Source organism: Spinacia oleracea, chromosome 1, assembly GCF_020520425.1.
Source record: "Spinacia oleracea cultivar Varoflay chromosome 1, BTI_SOV_V1, whole genome shotgun sequence".
NCBI classification, from domain to species: Eukaryota; Viridiplantae; Streptophyta; class Magnoliopsida; order Caryophyllales; family Amaranthaceae; genus Spinacia; species Spinacia oleracea.
This window is the reverse complement of record NC_079487.1, coordinates 21,597,512-21,618,738: the sequence shown is the minus strand read 5'-3', so window position 1 is coordinate 21,618,738 and position 21,227 is coordinate 21,597,512.

The window sequence follows — 21,227 nt, the reverse complement described above, 5'->3', positions numbered from 1 at the left end:
TACATCCTCTATGATTTCTTCTATTTGATCTTCGGTCTTGTTCATTATGGGACCACCCGGCCCCGCATCTAGACTTGTCTTGGAGGTTGGGCTCAATCCCAAGTAGAAGGTTTGGAGTAGCAACCACTTAGGAATCCCATGGTGAGGGCACTCCCTTTGGTACTCCTTGAATCGGGTCCCAATCTCAAAGTTATTTTCATTGGTGGTGGGAGCTTGGATACCGCATGTTGCTTCAAATTCTCCCGGTATACCCAAATTCTTAACCGGCAGCGCCATGGTTTCAAAGGCTTGCTCGCTTTCTTCTTGTTCCACACCTACACTCAAGGATGCAAATCGGTTGTGGCTTGACGAGCGAGTTCGAACGCCCCTTAGTCTCCTTAGTGTCCTCTCCAATTCAAGGTCAAGAGGGTGGAGAGTCCTTTGACGTGCATGACCCCTATCAAGCATACAAACTCAAAGAACACGTGAGTATTGCAAAGGAAAAGAAAGCTAAACAAGAATGCAATGTTTTTGTATTTTTCTAATGGTAAACTAGTCTCAACAAAACTAAATAACAACGAATGTTCCCCGGCAACGGCTCCATTTTGATAAGGTGTTTTTCCGTCGTTGAAAAGAAAACCACCCGACCAAACAAAATTTATAAACTCCTAACTAACCGGCTATATGGACTATAGCGGCAAGCATAGGGATCGTCCCATAGAAACGGTGTGCATTGAGTCAAGGCGTTAAGCTAGTTTAGACAAGATTTGGTTTGAATTAATTTCTAAGAAAACTAAGCTAATCAATCAACGAATTTAATAATATAGGGAAACGCTAGGGAGTCGGGGATAGGCTAGGGAATTGGGGGAAAACGATCTAAATAATCAAGCAATGATGATGATGCAATGACTTAGTACATAGGGGAATAGAATCGAATGACGTGCTCGCCACCTCTCAGATGGAGCACGCGAAGCATCTAATCTATGGAAGAGCTTTCGCATAATCCTAAACTAGATAACTTGCATATAGGAACCACTATTCACTTGCATAAAAGACGCTCACAATGTCTTGCCAAACCTAGCCTATGCAATCCAATCAATTCCAATAAATTAGTATTTGCAACTAGCTACTACTCAATTAGTCATGGATATCCTATCTCTAAATCAAATTTAATTACATCAATCAATCAACATTCAACCATCAATTTACCCTAATTAAGCCCCTAGATTCTCCCCTTTTCCTAACCTAAATCTACTCACTACACATACTTGAAACTAGGAAATTCATGAATTCTAGGCAAGCAATCATGTAATTGAAGGAGTAAAAGGAAGGAATCAAGAAGTTGAGCATTCAATTGCAAAATCAATTAAAGAATTGAGTATCAATGAAACTAAAATCAAAGCAAAGAGGAATTCAAGAAGTTGAAGAACAATCAAAGAACAATAGCAAAATAGCATGAACAAAGAACTGAGAATTGAAATTAAAATTGCAAGGAATTGAAAGAATTGAAGAAATTACAACTTGAAGCTTCAAAGCAAAGGAGTTTCTCTCTCTAGAAATGCTGGAAAAGTAATTGGAATTTTCTAATTATGTAAATGTAAAAGTGTGTCTCCTAAAATTAAAATGAAAAATCTATTTATAAGTTTCCCCAAATAGAAGCATTAATTCGAAAATCTACAGCCCGCGCACGTGTTCGGTCGCACATACCCTCTGCGCGATCGAACAGATAGAACTAATTCGAGCAAATTTTCACTCTTGTGCGAGCAAACGAAGCGAAGACAAACTCCTTCGTCATGTGCGACCGAACAAGAATTCTTGTTCGGTCGAATTAGCTTTTCTTGGCCATGTCTTCTTCGAATTCCAATTTGGTCGAACAGCCAATCTTGTGTGGGCACACAAATTCTTGTGCGGTCGAAAGAAATCATGTGCGGTCGAACACCAAAATTTGGGACTTTCTGTCTAAAAAATCCAATTTGTGCGACCGTGTAACAGAGCTCGATCGCACAATGAGGCACCTGTGCTATCGAACAAAAAGGGTTGTTCGGTCGCACATATCTGCACCTTTCCTTGAGTCCACCACTGCTTCTCTGTTCGAGCGCACGAACTCCTGTTCTGTCGCACATCCCCTGTTTTGGCTCAAATCTACTTGTTTTCCATCATATTTCACCATAATCACCTATAAATCACAAGATGGATAGAAACTTATAAAAATCATATGAAAAGCTATAAAAACTATGAAAAAGCGTAATAAACTAACATGAAATCCTAAGCTAGGAGCGACATAAATGTCGCTCATCACCAGTGAGTACATCATGTAGAGAATCGAGGGTGTAAGTTAGCCTCTCAAAGCCTCCCAGGTCCCAACAATGACCATGATGATCGAAAACTACCCCTGCAACACTTGAGACAAAGTCTTTGCTAATACACGAAGCATCCACATACACTTGGACAAAACCTAGGGTAGGAGTAGTCATGGGAAGAGAACTTGGAAGAGTGGGGGGGGACGTTGGACAAGGGACTGCAGCAAGGTATTCCCAAGTCATGGAGATGTCTGGGTGACTAGGGTCAATTTGAGACAATATATTCCTGAAACAAGAGAAGTGAGATTTGTTGGTTTGTGATAGACGGTTAAATGTGCACATCTCTCGGTGAGGGTAGAGTTTGTAATTTTGATATTATCATCATCCCATAAAATCCAAATGCCACCCGAGTGGTTTACGGGATCAATAATCAGTTTGTGCTGAAATTTTAAGGATTTAATAACGTTTCTGTTGTTTTGGTTGTTTGTCATTGTTTCTAGGACGAATAGAATATACGGTCTAAATCTGTGTTTAAGAAGGAGGAGTTCCGCGACTCCTTGATCGCACTTTCCCCCTTGAATATTCCAAGAAAAAATTCTCATTTAACACATAAGGGTATTTATAAATTGTAAAAATAATACCCCACGGGATAAATCATTTAAATTATGTACCAGATGATACAAAAATCCGAATCCAATAAAGCCAAAACTCTTAGGCAAAATGTGAGCGGATATTGATATCCGGTTCCGATAAGAACTAATGTTCTTAGGCAAGTCTTTAGCGGATATTGAAATCCGGTTCCAGAATCGAATTAAAGTTTTACAGCCAATAAATGTCCCATTGTTCGATCTTAAGATCGGAGTACATAGACCAGTTTTCCAACTATACAAACTACGAAAACAAATTTCTGAACTTAAATAGATATTCAAAAAAATAAAACTCTTTTTAGAAATGGATAAAAGGCAGTTGCAGTAGCACCAAATGGAGGGGCATGAACCAGCTAACATGCAAGCTTGACTGTGATCCAAAGAGAGGCATAGAAAGGTCCCTAAGTACATCAACACATAAGCCAAAAACACAAGTAAGAAACAATTAATAGTTCTTAAACTGATACGGGTGCAAATGAACACCATGAGCCAAGTTAAGAAAATACAAATGTTATATAGATAAAGAAAATCACCCCCATTATCCATTGAGGGTCTAGGGGCAGCACCCTCAGTCCCAAAAGAAACGCACGAGAAGGGAACATCATCGGGTGGGGACTTAAGTACGGAATGTCTCACAAGAACGAGCTTCAACTTTGCAACTAGCATTCCAAAAGCTGGGTTCCTAGTTAGGCAAAGGAGCAACAAACAGAGAGATGTTCCATGTACATAAGTATGAGTACTACTAGGGACTAAGAACCAACACATATTAGAGTTTGTAAACTCGTCATAACATAGAGGCAAGGTGTAACTAGAAAAGAAAGGAACATTCTCATTAAAATTCCTTCACTGGGCCAGATTACAATAACTTAAATCAGAATACGTAAAGTAAACAAACGAAGTCAATTACAAGTCCTAGAACTAGAATTTGAAAAGCAAGAAAAGTACAATTACTAAAAAATTAAAGTAGCCTGCATGATCAGGTTAAACATGAAACACCAACAATGATCCATGTCCAAACACTTCAGAGATAAGCATAGGCAGGGGGCAAAGGCTCGATTGAAGATAAAATATGCATGACAGCTCACAAAAAACCAGTGCAGACTAATCATAACTTAAGTAGATGGGGAGGTAGGCGGAGAGATGCTGACGGAGTCTCTCTTCCTCCGTTTCTGCATATCCATAGGTTTCTCAAACATGTCGGAGTTGAAATATTCCATATGATCATTAATATTATCCATCTCCTCATCGATCATGTTAAGAGTGGCATCAAAAATATCCGTATGAGAATTTTTAGCACATGGAGAGGGGATAACATCTTCAATATCGTTTACCATTTCAGCAAGACAATTACTAATAGTTGGCGGGTTCAGAGTCACAGTGTCACCAGTTGACACTTTGAATTCATCAAGAGTCTGAAGGGGCCGGGTTAGTAACAGAGTATGGTAATACAATTTACAAATGTGAGATTTTCTAGTTTCTGACTGTCACTTTGAGTTGATTGAACATCGTTCATGTTTATGAGAACCTGAAAATCTTGCTACTTTGTGTTCAGTCTAGCACTTGTTACTTTACATTTGTGAAATCTACAGGGAGTGTTTCTGTAATGATGCAATGAGATCAGGTTATAGACATATGTAGAAATCCGTCCTCAGTTAAAAGCAGATCCACTCATTGGGTCGTAGCTACATTGAGATATTTTTATTTGTAAGGGAATACAGTTAAACATAATAACATGTGCGGAACAATCCCCAAAGCCAGGAAACATGTATAATGCACAAATTAAGCATACTTACATTCGAAGCGTGTTTTCCTTAATAATCCGTCAACGAACACGAACAAAGAACTCCAATTGTCGTTCCTCTACTTGGTTCACCGACACGATCAGATCCGTCTTGATAATCGTAGCTTAGACAATTAATCAAGATACTTTGCTTTTTGGGAAGAACTCACTTTGGAGGCACAGAGAGAATTAGGGTTCTCTGTGTCTCTAGGGTTTTGAGTAATCTGAATTGTGATTGCAATAAGTTGGAAATTAGGTCATAAGGTTATTTACATAACCTTACTAACCGACCAAGCCCGGAGGCAAGGCCGGCCAGCAAGCCACGCGTGAGACAAGCACAGCGCGCTGGGCCATGGGCCTCGCTGCTGTGGATGTGTCGCTGCACACGCCTGCGCGCACACGCGCAGCTCCACTAGGCCATGGGTCAGCGCTGCCGTGTTGCCTTGGCCTTTGCTTGCTCGCCTAGCGCGCGCCCATGGGCCTCGAGTGCTTTGTGCACTCAGCTCGTGGGCCGCTCTTCGTATTCGCGTTTAATATATTTCCGATATATTATTTATCGTTTCGTATACGAAGAATCACCGTCGTACGATACGATTTATTCGTTTCGCCTAGCTTACGAATATTCGCGATACGATATACGATTCCGATGCAAGGTCGTATCGTATAATACGTTTCCAACTTAAATCCCGAAAAGCTATTAAATGAATTTCCGATTCATTTAATCCGGTGATCTGTTACGTGTCATTGGTGTGACCTTGTAGGTTCAGTCAAGAGTAAGTTGTGAGTTCAATATCCATTAGAACTCACTGATCAGAAGCATTGCTCCAGCTAGCTGTTCCGATCACTTGATCTCACTGAATTAATTGTTCGCAATTAATCTGAACCTTGGTATTAGACTTAATGCACCTTATGTGAAGGACATATTTCCTTCAATCTCCCACTTGTCATGCAGACAAGTGTGCATCCACATTCCTTTGTCACTTAGTGTTACTTACTGAACATAAGGTAAGATCCAAGCCATCCTTATTAGGTCCAGAAGTGTTTCTCGGATTACAGAGTTCAACTGTCAAACTTTTGCAGAAGGTTAAGCCTAACCATTCTAAGCACGGCCATGCATTTTACAGTATCTAACTCTCCGAGAGGCCTTGTTACACAACAACACCATATCCTATCAAAGATAGGAGGACAATCCATTCTTGCAATCTATGAATACTCACTTTGATTCATAGTACGCCCAATAACTTCTTTTATAGCCTCCTTTTACGGTGCGATGTTTAGCTAGTATCAAAGCGAACTAATTCTCAAACGAGCAGACATAATCGCTCATGTTCTGAGGAACGGTTTCTAATCACCATTAACGAGAACTACCTATGACATGAATTTAATCTCTTAAAGTGTTCTCATGGTCAATCCGATACAAGATCCAATAAGTATCTATGCAAAAGATTCTGACATCCAGTCACTCTAGTTCAAGAAACAGAACTAAGTAATCTACTTGCAATCTAATCTTCATTAGTCATTGGTCGTCCACCTTTCAATGACCTGGATTAGGGATTCTTTGTGACTTCAATATTCAAGTTCACTTATGGGTGTTTCTTTGTCGAAGAATCCATCTTGACATCCCATTTGAATGATTTGAATCACATGGACTTATCATTTAATACTAAACCAAGATTAAATGAACTATGAAATATAATTTCATAAATGATAAATGTTTAAACCAAATGCTTACCAATTTGTGGGCCTCTAACCCAAAATCAAGCATTTAATGTTTTACAGATATAGGCCTTTCACCCAATACTTAAAACATTCATGGAACTCAAACTTGATTCCATATCTGCATATGAATGTTGTGTATCATTCAATGCAGAGGTTTAGTTTATCATACTTTGCTATCCTTATCATCTTTTCAATCGAAAGACTTTCGATGTAAGATGAAAAGATCTTTGAATATGTTTCTAGAATGATCTAGTCTTTCGTTGCTGTTTAGAATGATAATCATATCTAAAATAGAAAATCATCCATGTAGCAGACCTGCGATCAACCTGAGTTCATTAAAGAACTCCCACTAAAAACAATTCCCTTTCATTGCTTCTTAGGCAACAATGAATTCATTTCAATTATGTAGAATTTCAAATGATGCCATCCTTTTGGAATACTCCAACCAATTCACAGAGATACATCTTTCAACTGAGAACTTGGAAACTAATCATTGATTCAGTTTCCCATGCATCACATATGGTTAACCTATGTAACCACCTTTTAATCACGACGCCCAATTGCCCGTGTATGTTTGTGGTTTGCCTAACAACAAGATTCAACTTTTTCTTAGGCAAATGTATGTAGCATCAAAACTTTAGTTATCTTCACTTCCTCTTATCAAGTGCTCATCCTACATCTCCAAATGTATTGGATGTTCTTGATACTGTTCCAATGATCTTTGATCCAGATCAATAGAGATTGGTATAAACGCGTCACGATCCAATGTACACGAGTTATCTTGGCGATCTGTATATCACATTATACATGATTGATTGTAATGCAAAAACCATTCGCATTTTAAAATCCATCCATGTAACTTTTAGCTTCATTCTGTTTCAAAAAACACTGAATCTTGCTAAAATCTTGGCATTGCCATGTGATATAAGGTGAAGGCACCTCTTCAAGGTCCTTCATGCTTAACTTTAGTGATAACAGCCTAGCTTTATACTTAGTTAAAGCATTTATAACTTAGACTTACTCATATGGGTTGAGAGTCTCTTTTGAGTCTCTCCATTGTGTTTGATTTAGTAATTACTTTTACAGAATCCAAACAACGCTTTAGATCCTATCCAATAGATCTTTAACCCAATATGTTCTAAGTTTCGCCATGGTTCTAATATTGACAAATACTTTCAAATCTAACCATTTAGAATTTGAATGTCATTTTCAATACAGAGATATGTATCTCATATATAGAACCAATAAACTTGACTTGGCTCCCACTAAACTCCTCATCTATAAGATGATCCATATTTTCATAAAGCTATGATTCCTCAATAGCCTTTAGACAAATATGGTCCAATTCCCACTTGCATGCTTTAATCTACGAATAGATTTCTTAAGCTTGCTCCTTTATCTAGCATCCAAAACTTTTACATTGTGTGATGTACACAATTCCTTTCTACAAGTCCAATTGAGTAAGGTGTTTCGTTTTCCAATTGCCATATTGCCATATGCAATGATTGCTAGATTTATCCAAAATAGTTCAAGCATTCCGACTTGGTGAAAAAGATTTCAACATTATCAACGCCGTGAAGTTGTTTACGATCTTTAACCACCAATCTAGCTTCTTTTTTGTATGTGTATACAATATCATCTTTGTATGTTTTGAAAACATGTTTGCAACCAATGGGAGTGAACCCCTTATGCAAATCAACGTTGTATGTTTAGAAAACATGTTTGCAACTAATGGGAGTGAACCCTTTATGCAAATCAACGTTCTATGTTTAGAAAACATGTTTGCAACTAATGGGAGTGAACCCTTTATGCAAATCAACCAAATCATAGATTTGATTCTTTAAGATGAAGGTACTTTGGATGAAATGGCCTCAAACCATTTTGTATGGCGTCGAACCATACTTATGTTTCTGATGGCCTCAAACCATACTTGGGAATTTTTAATTCGTCGTAGCTAACCTGTAAGTCTTATGTTTTTGAAGCACTTTCCAAAGTCTTCATAGTTTTCATTCCTCAAGATATCTATGTATCTATCTTGGTTGAATTCTATTCCTTATACGATTTACCTAGGTATTGAACATCAAACGTTAGTGTCTATAAAGACATTACTCAAGTCCTTTGAGTATTAGGATTCTCTTGAAGCACTTCTAAAGTCTTCCTGAAGCTCTTCCAAAGGCTTCTAAGTGCGGAGCTTTTCCAAAGACTCCTAAGTATCCTACATTTGTTTGTTGCTTGACTCGAAGTCCATTCGAGGTCATTTTTCTCCCACTTGCCTTTTTGGAAATATGATGGTTTCCTAAAAGACATTATCTTAAGCAACAACCATATGTTCTCAGATTTGTGGTAGAATCAATACCTTTTGTTTCTATGAGTCGCTCATAAAGAAACATATATCTATCCTTGAGTTTGTTTGATGTAAACACTAACTCCCACTGGGTTCAACAACCCTAGATATATATGTACTGAAAAGATGTACTGAACCGAAGTTCAATCCTTATGACATCTTATCCTTAGATTTGACAACCTTGTTTAGTGTGATAGTCACTTGAGAGTATCATTTAGAAACTATATAGGAAAATAGTCGTGATTATCGTTAATCGAATGAGTTCCGATTTCTCCATTTGGACATACCATATTCTTATGGAGCTTCGATTGTTATAATGCCATATAAACAATCTAGATAATCTTTCTTGGCTCATGCAAACATCACCTTGACCCAGCCTAGATGTTCCAAAATTCTTGCCAAGTTGATTTTATACCTTTTGTGAATTATATTGAAGCATTTCACACATTTCACTTTGAGTAAATATAGCCATATTTTCTCAAATTCTTGTGAAATAGGTAAGTCATAAAATCCATCTTTGGCCCATGAACTTCATTGTCTAGAAACTTCTAACAATAGTCCATTTCTATGTCATGTTCAACAAGCAAGACACACGTGTCTTAAATTAACCAACTTTCAGAAATCCATGGCATGGAATCTTAGAATGTTGACTTGTTGATATGGTCGTATGACATTTCCAAAGATATGTGGAACACAAATCAAAATGTTTGATTTGAACCTTCTGAAGTTTGAGTGTGAAGAGATTCGTTTGTTTATTAATCAATCATATGACTCACCCCTTAAGTGACCATTTCATTCAAATAAACACTCAACGAATGTTTTTGTTTACTTTGAATGTGAGTCTTTCCGTTGTCCAAACAGAAATTGATTATGATGATTAATGGAACATAATACCATTAAGTTCCAGCCTTTAGAAGGACTTTAAAACAAACACTATGACCCTACAATTAATGTAGCACAACTTTGCTTCATTTCCTACTTGTTGGTCAGTAACCAGACTTAGCTCCCGGAATTTGAGTTCTTAACAAGAGTTTAGAACCTCAAGCGGTAATCTAATACCATAGGAGTTTATTCGCTAAGTCGTTTCTCTTTAACACAAACTTTTTGGTAGAAATTGAATATTGAATTCATTTCTTTTGTTCCCCTTTCCTATCCTTTCTAGCATGTTTTCTTATAGCCCTAAAGATTTTACTCTTTGCTTGATCTTCTTACTTTGTTATGCGTACAAAGTCCCTTTCTTTTGTTCATTTTGAATGACAACATCCAATGAGTCTAATTCATTATCGAATCAAAAGAAATTTGGTTGTTAACCATTGGTTATACACGAGTCTTTAACTCAATACTTCATTATTTCAAAACTACCCAGTATTCTGAATATATGAGGTCCAATTGGTCTACCATTCAAATTTTAGTTTGAAAACAACCATGAAGATCACTATAAGAAAATAGCATTCAAGATACGCTCTCAATCTCTTTTCTTTGAGAATCGCTCTCAAAATAGTTACCAATCGACCGAGGAAATATCGCAGTTCTATCTTCCGAACGCAATAAAGTTGAAGATTTACGATTCTACAAAATGAACTAGCAAAGAAAAAAATTTATCATACATTAATAACTTGAAATAAAAGCATTCACGCAATCATCAAAGCTATTAAAACATTTCATTCATGCAAAAGCAAAAACATGGTCCAAAATGAATGAAACGATTCCAAGACCCCAAAAGTCCTAAATCCTTAAGCAGCTTTAGCATGTCTTAAGTAGTTTAAGATTTTAGGTAAGCAAAACCTATTGCTAGTAATCTCCAAATTACTCTTGGTTAATAAATTAATGCCATAATTTATCCCATTGCCACAACATAATGCCATTGTTGTTTGAGTTTAAACCACAATCAACGTGCTCCTTTAAGACGCCTTACCACCTAAGTCAACTAAAATAGCACCTCGCTTTAGCGTAAACCTACTATCTTAGATCCCTAGATTTTTGTAAGTGTTGATTTGGAAGGCAATTTTTAAAACTCAACATTACTTGGACCTAGTTGTTTCTATGTTGGTTCGATTATTTAGTGAACTTAAAACTAATCGATTCATAGGAAACAACCTGTTCATGCAAAGCATACATACATTCATACATTCACGCCTAATATATACATTAAATTGCATAAATAATTGGTGATCTAGTATGGCCCAAAACTTTTGTCTTGAAGCATCCAATCTTCATCACCTCCTTGTTAGCTTGGCATCGTCTTGAATCTTCGTTCAAATGCTAACTTAAAGTTCTAAACTTAGAAATACTTGAAAATAATAAATTACATCAAAATTTCCATGGTACGCAGACCATATTTAAAACTTTACATTCAAAGATAGAACGGTACTCATACCGTATTTAACTATCCTAAATTGGCCATACTAGTCACTTGGAGTACCTGCATTGCATAAAATATATATTCTACGCATTCACCCATTCGTATGCTAAAACGAATGGCCCATGTTAATATGCAAGTACTTACGTGAATTAATTAAAATTCACGTTCACATAAACGCGTCCTAAAAGATTAATCAATTTCCAAATTATTAATCCTTAGACTTTATTCTAATTAAAATTGAATTTAATTAAAATAATGTGACCTACGAAATAATTAAAATAATTATTTCATTTTAATTTCATTTAGTGGCTCCCACTCAAACCAATAATTATTCCGGATAATTAATTATGAAATATTAAATTAAAACTCGCGGCCCGGCCCAAGCAATTAAAATATTAAATTAAATATCCCGTTAGCCCAAATTAATGCAAATATACGAAGCCCAACTAATTAAACGATTCAAAAAAAAATTTCAATTAAACGACCTAGGCTTGCGCACAGCCCGTCGTGCGAGAGGCCCAGGAGCACACGAGCACTGCTCGCGCACCCCGCCCCATCGCTCGCGCGCACGCATCGCGTACCCGCAGCCTAGCTGCCCCTGCGCTGCGTGTGTGTTGTGCGTCGAGTGTGCTGGACGTGGCAAGCCTTGTGCTTGCTTCGTCGCAGCCCCGCAAGCAACATGCCTGCCCTTGCCTTTCCTAGCGCGCACGAGGCACGCAGCCTTGTGCTGCTGCCAGTGTCGCATGGCGCGGCGAGCACAATGGCCTCGTATGGCTCGACGAGCCATACTTCCATCATGCCCATGTTCGTGTTTTTGGTTCGTAAAACGGACCAACTTAATTAAAATTAAATTTAATTCACGAACTTGCATTAATTTTATTTTTCAAAAAAAAAGGTTACGATTTGATTTTTGAAAAACAACGATTTTTAACGATTTAATAAACTTTAACGACAATCCAATTTCGTAAAATTAAAAAATAAAGGGCTAACAATATTCAAACTTTTAAGAACGATCGAATCAACTTTAAAGTTTGAACGTTTAATTAATAAAATCTGAAACTTTATATCGTTCATAAACAATTAAATTTCAGATTATTAATAAATTGGTTTAAGTGCGATTAAAATTAACGAAACCATTCAAAATTTTAATCCAATAATTTTTAAAATTAGCCACTGATCCATGAAATTATATCCCCTTCCCCAATTAACCGAATTATTAATCCAAAATTAATTAAAATTCAATTAGGGTTGTAAATTTTACGAATTGGGGAAAGGAAAAATTAGGGTTTATACTTATTGGAAAAATCTGAAATTTTTACCATAGATCAACCATGTACCCAGAAACATTGTGTAAAAATTTCAAGCAATTCCGAGTAGTTGAGGTCGACCTTTTAATTGAATTACTGTCCGACACATTTAATTTTTAATAAATAATTAACAAAAACGCCCAAAAACTGATGCTTCGAGGCCTGTTTTCGCAATTCTATTCTCATGAGTTGATCTTAGAAAATCGTTTTCCATCAGATTAGGGTTTTAAAAATCGAAAAAGCGAATATTATTGATTTCGGAACTGCAAATTTCGCAATTAATCCAATAATTCGAAAACAAATTCCGAAAAATCAACAAAAATTTCTAAAATTTCGACAATGCAAAAGCAATAATAATCATGCTAATTCATGCTTTGAATACATAAGGCTCATGATACCACTGTTGGGGAATACAGTTAAACATAATAACATGTGCGGAACAATCCCCAAAACCAGCAAACATGTATAAAGCACAGATTAAGCATACTTACATTCGAAGCGTGTTTTCCACAATAATCCGTCAACGAACACAAACAAAGAACTCCAATTGTCGTTCCTCTACTTGGTTCACCGACACGATCAGATCCGTCTTGATAATCGTAGCTTAGACAATTAATCAAGATAATTTGCTTTTTGGGAAGAACTCACTTTGGAGGCACAGAGAGAATTAGGGTTCTCTGTGTCTCTAGGGTTTTGAGTAATCTGAATTGTGATTGCAGTAAGTTGGAAATTAGGTCATAAGGTTATTTACATAACCTTACTAACCGACCAAGCCCGGAGGCAAGGCCGGCCAGCAAGCCACGCGTGAGACAAGCACAGCGCGCTGGGCCATGGGCCTCGCTGATGTGGCTGTGTCGCTGCACAGGCCCGCGCGCACACGCGCAGCTCCGCTCGGCCATGGGCCAGCGCTGCCGTGTTGCCTTGGCCTTTGCTTGCTCACCTAGCGCGCGCCCATGGGCCTCGAGTGCTTCGTGCACTCGGCTCGTGGGCCGCTCTTCGTATTCGCGTTTAATATATTTCCGATATATTATTTATCGTTTCGTATACGAAGAATCACCGTCGTACGATACGATTTATTCGTTTCGCCTAGCTTACGAATATTCGCGATACGATATACGATTCCGATGCAAGGTCGTATCGTATAATAGGTTTCCAACTTAAATCCCGAAAAGCTATTAAATGAATTTCCGATTCATTTAATCCGGTGATCTGTTACGTGTCATTGGTGTGACCTTGTAGGTTCAGTCAAGAGTAAGTTGTGAGTTCAATATCCATTAGAACTCAATGATCGGAAGCATTGCTCCAGCTAGCTGTTCCGATCACTTGATCTCACTGAATTAATTGTTCGCAATTAATCTGAACCTTGGTATTAGACTTAATGCACCTTGGGTGAAGGGCATATTTCCTTCATTATTACCCTTTTCAGCCTCTTCCTTACTCTATTTGTATGGCTGAGAGATTTTCACCAAAAGGGAAATTTTCGCTTTCAAACCAAAAACAAAATGTACAAAAAAAAATCTTGTGTATATACAGCTTTATACAAGATATGTTTAAAATATATCAAGTAACCTCGTTTATGATCGTTAATTGGGAAGATTTTTACAAAAAATCAAATTTCTTAGATCCCTGGAGTGCTGAAGCTGATAAGCACCAGAACTACATTGTTGTTCCTTTTTGCAGCTACTAGCTGATTCTGAAGCTGATCCCGTCTTGTGAAAGTTACGGCTATTCAGTGCGTGAATCAGCTTGAGTGTTGGGTTCTTCATTCTCTCCATCATCAAATGCCATTCTGTTCACTGCACTCTGTAAAGTGTAAATAGGTACAAATAGTTGATAATCAATTGAGCTCTTAAATATTAGGCAACTCATTATTGTATCTTGCATCAGACTTCTACATCAGAATTCGACAGCACAACTGAAAATCCCGCAATAAAGAAGGGAATGAAGAGGGGATTTTACTATGTTAGGGTGCGTTCTGTTCACCTTAAAAAAATAAGTTTCAGGTCTAATAACTTCATATAAGTTCCAATAAGTTTCAATAAGTCCCATTAAGTTTCAATAAGTTCCAATAAGTTCAGATAAGTTCCAATAAGTTACAATAAGTTCCAATATTAATAATAATATTATTATTTATAATAACTAATATTAATATTATTATTTATTATTTAAAATTAATAATTAATAATTAATAATTAATAATTAATAATTAATAATTTATTTATTATTAATTATTTATTATTTATTATTAATTATTTATTATTTATTATTTATTATTTATTATCTATTATTATTATTTATAATTTTATATTTATTATTTAATATTTATTATTTATTATGGAGTATTTTTAATTTATTATTTATTATTAATTATTTATTACGGAGTATTTATTATTTAGTATTTATTATTAATTATTAATTATTATTTATTATTTATTATTTATTATTGATTATTTATTATTAATCATTAATTATTAATTATTTATTATTAATTATTAATTATTAATTATTTATCATTAACCATTAATCATTAATCATTAATTTTTAATTATTAATTTTTAATTTTTAATTTTTAATTTTTAATTATTAACTATTCATTAATTTTTTAATTATTTTTTATTTTTTATTTTTTATTTTTTATTTTTATTTTTTATTTTTTATTTTTTATTTTTTATTTTTTATTTTTTATTTTTATTTTTTATTTTTTATTTTTTATTTTTTATTTTTTATTTTTTATTTATTATTTATTATTTATTATTTATTATTTATTTATTTATTGTTTATTATTCATTATTGTTATTTGTTATTTGTTATTTATTATTTATTATTTATTATTTATTATTTATTATTTATTATTAGTAATAAGTTTCAAGATGTTCCAATGAGTTTCAATAAGTTCAGATAAATTCAGATAAGTTCCAATAAATTTCAATAAGTTCAGATAAATTCAGATCAAATAAGTTGAACAGAACGCGCCTTAGAAAACCATATAGGAAGTAGGCTTAGCAAGAGGCATTGGCAGCTACTCCAGTATTTCTATGCCTATGCGACCAATGATAAACAAATTATGTGCTGAATTTAAGGAAAGTGAACATATTAACACCAATTATAGTATACAAGTGTGTATCCAGACAGATTGTGAAAGCACGTGAACTCCATGACCAAGGGTGAGGAGTCTAAATTCTAACGAAGCTGTAGAGTAGCAAATTTGCTTCGCACAAAGACAACAATTGCAGAATACCGGGAAAGGTTATACAGTAATCTTATCTAATTGACCGTTTTCCAAGATAGTATCAGGTAGTGAGGCCTAATTTCATCCAAAAACCTGACACAAATATCAACAGCATTTAATACACAAAGTGGTAATTCGAAATTAAATGCAAGAACAAGTGCACTTAAGAAGTTAAGAAATGAGGAGTTCAAAGAATGGAATTTACAGTGGCATAAAGGTGAAAGGGTTTTGAAGCTAAAGTTAAAAGAATGTTAATGGCAGTCCTTCAGAAAACCTCTCTAACACTCTTAGAGTCTTAGAGAGTCAGAGCACAATCGGCATACTGTTTTAAGTGGTGAAAATGGAATCAACATTTGGCCGGTTTTCTTTTATTAATTCTACCTACGACATATTTTCTAATAATCCCACCTTTACTACCCAACGACTTTTATTGGGCTTATGTGACCGGTAACCGATAAAGAGTCATCCAGATGGTGATGATTTGACGGTGATGACTGAATATATCGAGAGAGAGTACCGTCACGTAGGGACATATTACCGCCTACAATAGGTTTATGACATGTTGGGCCCAATAAAAGTCATTGGGTAGTAAAGGTGGCATTATTAAAAAATATGTCGTAGGTGGGATTAATAAAAGAAAATCGTCCAAATGTTGGATTAATATTACCAAATTTTCCTAAAATATGTGGAGGATTTATAAAGTTTAATTTTTGATTTTCATAGCAACAAAATCAACGCCTGGTCCAAATTGCAAACAATAACTTGGCGTAATTTCAATTTAAAATTGAAAAAACTAATTTTTCATACTTTGAATGAGATTTACTTTATTACAATAATTACCACTAGAAATATATCTTATGAAAAATACAAAATATTTTTGAAGAAAAAATAACATTACTATTTTTTGTGTTTTTGTAAAAGCAAAGTCATAAACCATTATAGAAAAAAAGAAAACATAAAGAATTTAGATGGTCATCGAAGGGGACAAGTAAAAGACAAAAACAAAAACAAAATGAAAAAAATCATCTTCAACTTCGCTTAAAAAATGAAAAAAAAAATGAAAAAAATCATCTTCAACCCTAGTCACTTGGGTAACATAGTATTCAAGGAACCATTATGCTTCAAGTACATTTCATTGTCATTAATGTAAGTTAATTATACATAACTCAACTATTTCAAGTTTAATTAATAACCCCAATATCAATTTTACAGTTTTTTTTTCAAAAATAATGGGGGTCTCTTTGGACCCCTCTAAAGCTATGTAGGTCAGCCTCAAGTCTTTAAAAGAAAACTTGAGGCTGATCATCTAAATTCTTTATGCTGAAAAGTAACAACTTCTTAAGACATGAATTGTGCTGACAGGGCATATGATTCATCAGTCTTAAGATCAGACATATAGAAATTGTAGCATTGAAGTAGACAAGTACGTCTTATCAAAGTCTTAAAGTGGGTCTTGAAAAATTAAGACTCAACTTAAGATTTGGTATGTGAGTTAAATTAAATAATAAAATGATATTTTACATAAATTTAAAAGTCTTAAATGATTTAATGGGTTAAGGGCTAAATTTGATTGAATCTTAAGGAGTCTTAACAATAATTTAATTATTTAATATTAATGAAATGCTGACATGCAAATGAAGAAAATCTTAAGACAAGACCCCCTTGATCTTGCTCTAAAGAAAAAAAAATTAGAAACATGGCCCACCTTTAAATAAATGTGTAAAAGTGTTGCTAACTTGTTATATACTGTCAACGGTAATAAAAGTGATGTGGCAAAAAATACACTAGACATCGTGTCCGAATTGATAGCTTGGCATATGTCCTCCACAAATGCCACGAAGGCCCAACTTGTTTGACAGGCCCAGTCCTAAAAAGGCACCTTAAAACCCTTTATTTCAAAACGCACCAGATAAGGACACATGTCTTCATCTCTAAAGATCAGCCAGTCATATAGCTAGGGTTTTTGGACACTTCCCAAAACCCCTAGCCCTATATATAGTCCAATTCCCAAGGTAAAAGGGGCAATCAATTCATTTCCACCTATCTTAAACTATCTTTGCTCTGCCTTCTCTCTAAAATTACTTCTCTCTCTAGCCTATACTTACTTAGGCATCGGAGGCAATATTCCTACGGGAATATTCTTGTTTTGCAGGTTGCCAGAGGTTCGTGCCAGCTCATACTTGATACCTCCGAGGAACGCGTGACACGTCATCACCGTGAAAGATCCCACAACATTTGGCGCCGTCTGTGGGGAGGTACAGTATCATGGTGGAACTGCAATCTAAGGACGCTTAGCTCACAGGACGCCTAGCTCCCAGTCAGGACGCCTAGCTCCCAGTCAGGACGCCTTGCTCCCAGTCATGACGCCTAGCTCCCAGTCAGGACGCCTAGCTCCCAGTCAGGGACGCCTTGCTCCCAGTCAGGACGCCTTGCTCCCAGTCAGGACGCTTTGCTCCCAGTCAGGACGTCTTGCTCCCAGTCAGGACGCCTAGCTCCCAGTCAGGACGCCTAGCTCCCAGTCAGGACGCCTTGCTCCCAGTCAGGACGCCTTGCTCCTAGTCAGGACGCCTTGCTCCCAGTCAGGACTCCTAGCTCCCAGTCAAGACGCCTAGCTCACAGTCAGGACGCCTAGCTCACAGTCAGGACGCCTAGCTCTCACAGGCAGGACGCCTAGCTCACAGGCAGGACGTCTAGCTCCCAGTCAGGACGCCTAGCTACCGGTCAACACTATTCTTGTTTTGCAGAAAGGCACAGGAGGAAGACGGCCTACCACCAACATTGAGACATCCTCTCTAAAGAAAACATTCGGAGTTCCCTTCGACGCGTCAGCAAGCTCCTCATCCGGACTTACTCCCTCATGGACTTGCTCCCCATCGGGACTTGCTCCTCGTCAAGGCGCCTCATCAAGACGCCTTGTCAAAAATCCTTGTCCGGACTTGCAAGCTCCCCTAAAGACTTGCAAGCTCCCCATCGGGACTTACTCCCTCATGGACTTGCTCCCCATCGGGACTTGCTCCTCGTCAAGGCTCCTCATCAAGACGCCTTGTCAAAACTCCTTGTCAGGACTTGCAAGCTCCCCTCAAGATTTGCAAGCTCCCCATTGGGACTTACTCCCTCAAGGACTAGCTTTCATCGGGACTTGCTCCTCATCAAGGCGCCTCATCAAGACGCCTTGTCAAGACTCCTCGTCAGGACTTGCAAGCTCCCCTCAGGACTTGCAAGCTCTCCATCGGGACTTGCTCCCTCATGGACTAGCTCCCCATCGGGACTTGTTCCCATCATGACTCAATAAAGATAGTCAATCAATATCGACGCCTTCTCATTGATGGCGTCAGAAAAGACTAATCGGTTGACGGCCCGAGGAGTGGCCTAGATTAGCGCCCCAAATTAGATTGATCACCTAAAATACTAGGGTGACCATCCACATATGGGCAACAAAATTCATTTCAAAAAATCAGCATATGACTGAAAAGGGGTGAATACATAAAAAGTGCACAGAAGGCACAAAAATTCCTACATGCGCACACAGCGCGAAAACCAAAATAAATAGTGCCAAAAAGCACCAATATTAATACAAAGCGTCGGCGCCACGAAAACCAACAGTCAAAGAAAAGGTTAAGGACAAGGAGCGGTCAAACTACCATCTTGGACGTCCAGCCCGATAGAGGAATTCACTTCTTCTTCCTCTACGTCTTCCTCCTCCAAATCATGACTTGCAAGCTCCTATCATGACTTGCAAACTCCCATCATGACTCATGTCTAGCCACATGTTAGAGCCCAATTAGGTTGCTCTCTAAATGTGCCACAAGTTGAGTCGCAACTGACAAAATGCTGCCTCCCTCCATAAGGTACTATGAGTAGCTCATTAAATTTTCAAAGGCGATTTACCTTGTAAAAAGATAAGACCCCTTTGAGGGGCAAATGATGGGGCAAAAAATAAACTGGACATCGTGTTCTAATTGATAGCTTGACATATGTCCTCCATAAATGCCACGAAGACCCAACTTGTTTGACAGGCCCAGTCCTAAAAAGGTGTTAGGTTATGATACATATGACAATTCATAAATCATGCGGAAAAACCATAAAGCCAGGAAAGCAAATTATTTACACATAATCATTTAGCATAGAATAGATGCATACATGTTGTAGCGTGCCTTCCCTAGCTGTGCCCGAACCGAACAAGAACAAGTCTTTAGGACTCCAAATGTCGTCCCTCCGTAGATAGTCCACAGTACGTCCGGATCCGCCTCAAGTTAGACCAACTAGAATCGCCCTTAAGGTGCTTAGGATTTTCGGCTCTTATTGCAAGTGTATGGCTGATTTATATTTCAAAAACCTACCCTTTGAATACTTCAATCGTACCCATAAATTGTGACCCTAGGCACTTATTTATAGGAGTATGGAAAAGGAATTGTAATCCTACTAGGATGTGGATTTGCTAATTAGAACTTTATTAGGACTCTAAATAACAAAGCAAATCTAATAGGATTAGGATTTTAATCTTTGCACAAATCCTAATAGGATTAGGATTTCCCGCACACGCATCGTACAAGCCGTGCACCCGCGCAGGCCTTGCGGCCCACGACAGGCGCACAGCCCATGTTGCTGTGCTGCGCGCGCGCCCTTGGCTGGGCCTGGCCTTGCGCTGGGCCTAGTCGAGGCGTGCGTTGCTGCGTGCGGCTCGCTGGGCGATGGCCTGGCTTCGTGCTGGGCCTTCGTCTAGCGGGCCTCGTCCGATGCTAATTCGTACGATACGCTTCCGATTAAATTTCCGATTCCGGAATTCATTTCCGATACGAACAATATTTAATATTTCCGATTCCGGAATTAATTTCCGTTTTGAACAAATATTTAATATTTCCGTTTCCGGAATTATTTTCCGATTCCGATAATATTTCCGATTCTGACAATATTTCCGTTTCCGGCAATATTTCCGATTCCGGCAATATTTCCATTTCCGATACGTACCATGTTTCCGTTTCCGGCAACATCTACGACTTGGATAATATTTATATTTCCGATACGATCCATATTTCCGTTTCCGGCAATATCATCGTTTCCGGAGTATTCATTTCTTGCTTGTGACGATCTCAGCTCCCACTGAAACCAAGATCCGTCGATTCCGAGTATCCATAGATAGAGTATTTAATGCCATTAAATACTTGATCCGTTTACGTACTATTTGTGTGACCCTACGGGTCTAGTCAAGAGTAAGCTGTGGATTAATATCATTAATTCCACTTGAACTGAAGCGGCCTCTAGCTAGGCATTCAGCTTACTTGATCTCACTGAATTATTAACTTGTTAATTAATACTGAACCGCATTTATTAGACTTAACATAGAATGCATACTTGGACCAAGGGCATTATTTTCTTCAGTCTCCCACTTGTCCTTTGGGACAAGTGTGCATTTCCTAATTCCTTTGTCGCTCGATGCTTGCTCTTGAACATAAGGTAAGAGTTGTCATCCTTATTATGTCCAGAGGTGTTTCTCGGTTTCAGAGTTCAACTGATCAAATAAACAGATAATCATAACCTATGATTCATCCGAGCACGGCCA